Here is a 2323-nt window from a genome sequence, read left to right as displayed (position 1 = left end):
TCACTCAGCGCATTATGTAATTCCTTTTCAAAGTAAAAGAAGTCAGCTTCAACGTACAAAATTTTAAATAGTTCCTACCCCCCCCCCCCCTTGGAACTAACTTGTTACGTTATAAGGGACCAACAAGTGGTATCAGAGCTTAAAAGCTCACTGTGCAAGGTTTAACTACCTTGAGCTGATCCCCACTATGGCTGAAATAGCACTCGGTTTCTCCCAGGAAATCTGACAACTCAGATTCTACATGAGGGTCTGTCCATAACTCGGCCTCCCCTATTCTTCGGGTCTAACTATACCTTCTGGAAGCATAGGATAAAAAATTTCATTCAGGCTACAAATATGAGTGCCTGGCTATCTATAGTCCAAGGCCCATTTGTTCCTGTTGAAACTGTTGATGGCCAAACGGTTGTCAAATCTGAGACCAAATGGACAGAGGATGATCTCAAGAAGCTACAAAATCATGCTTCGGCTATAAACATGCTTCACTGTGCGCTAGATGCTGCAGAATACAACAAGATTTCAGGTTGTGAGTCAGCGCAGGAGATCTGGAAGAAGCTAGAGGTCACCTACGAATGAACCAACAAGGTGAAAGAATCCAAGGTGAACCAGCATATGAGATTGTACGAGCTGTTCGAAATGAACGATGATGAAGAGATCTCAGACATGAATGCAAGATTCACAAACATCATCAACGAGCTCAAGAGACTTGGGAAGATCTTCACTGAGGAAGAACAAGTCAAGAAGATTCTTAGGAGTCTTCCTAAAAGCTGGCAAGCAAAGAAGACCGCTGTTGAGGAAGCTCAAGACTTAACCACCTATAAGTATGATGAACTCATCGGCTCACTGCTGACCCATAAGATCTCGATGAAGAATTTCGAGGTGAAGGAAAAGTCTGAAGACAAGAAGCAAAAGTCTCTTGTCATGAAAGCTGACTCCACTGATGGGAGCTCAACAGACGATGAAGAGATGGCTATGTTTACCAGAAAGATGAAAAGGCTGTTTAAAAAGAATGACAAATATTCTAAGAAGCCTTATAAGAAGTTTGATAAGTACAAAGCTGACTCCAGCGACAGCAAGTACAAGAAGGACAGCTCAAAGCCCATAACTTGCTTTGAATGTCATCAAACTGGCCATATCAAGTCAAGTTGTCCCTCACTGAGGAAAGAAAGAAAGAACGACAAGAAGGCAATGGTGGCAACCTGGAGTGATAGTGATGATTCATCATCATCTGAAGCTGATGCCACTGAGTCAGCGAAGATTTGTTTCATGGCTGACGAACTTGCTGAGCCATGTGTTTCTGAGCATGCTGACCCTTCCATTGCATTTGACGATGAGGAACATTCAACTGAGGTAATATCACTACCCTTGCTCAGAAATGAAATGGTTAATGCCCTGAGTGACCTCTACACACTTGTCAAAAAGTGTAATAAAAAGGTTAGAGCACTCAGCAGGCGATGTGACGAGGTTGAGGAGGTCAAACTGAGTGACCTTCGATATCTTCTTCAGGACAACTCAGATTTGCATAGTAACATTGGAATTATGCAAAAGCTTGTCTCTGAGGTCCAATCAGATTCTAAGAAACTGAGAAAGGACGTCACATCCATTCAAAACCAACTAAAGGTTCCAAACAAAAGAAATATTCCTCTGAATACTCAGTACCGAAGTACTAGTCAGCAGAGATGGAATCCTTAGCGGAATGTCCAGTGTGACTTCTGTGGGAAGAAAGGACACACCACAAAGGTGTGCTGGCACGCTCAGCACTGGGGTTTCTTGACCAGTCAGTGAGACATCCTAAACGGAAGGTCAGTTGTGACTTCTGTGGAAAGAATGGCCATACTGTCCAAGTATGCCACCATAAAATAAAATATGATGCTTTACCTGTTGAACCTAACAAGCAAGGACCCAAAAAGAATTGGGTACCTAAAAGTAACTAGTTACATTGCAGGTAAGCCTGAGGTGTGCTGAGATGTCAAAGATGTGGTATATTGACAGCACATGCTCGAGGCATATGACTAGTGATGAAACTCAGTTCATCACATTTGAGCGTAAACGAGGAGGAAGCGTAAGTTTTGGAGACAACAAAAAGGGTAAGATAGTAGGGTCAGGAACCGTTGGAGGTAATCCTACTATTGAGTCTGTCTCCCTAGTCAGCGGACTCAAATATAACTTACTCAGCGTAGCTCAGCTATGTGACAATGGGAGAAAAGTTATATTTGATTACACTGGATGTAAAATATTCGAGGGTAAAACAAATGAGCTAATTTTAACTGCCCATCGTATTGATAATGTCTTCATGCTGAACTTAGAGAAAAAGTTTTCAAAAACT

This window comes from Euphorbia lathyris, chromosome 5 (assembly GCF_963576675.1).
Source record: "Euphorbia lathyris chromosome 5, ddEupLath1.1, whole genome shotgun sequence".
Lineage (NCBI taxonomy): Eukaryota > Viridiplantae > Streptophyta > Magnoliopsida > Malpighiales > Euphorbiaceae > Euphorbia > Euphorbia lathyris.
This window is presented reverse-complemented; position numbering follows the sequence as displayed.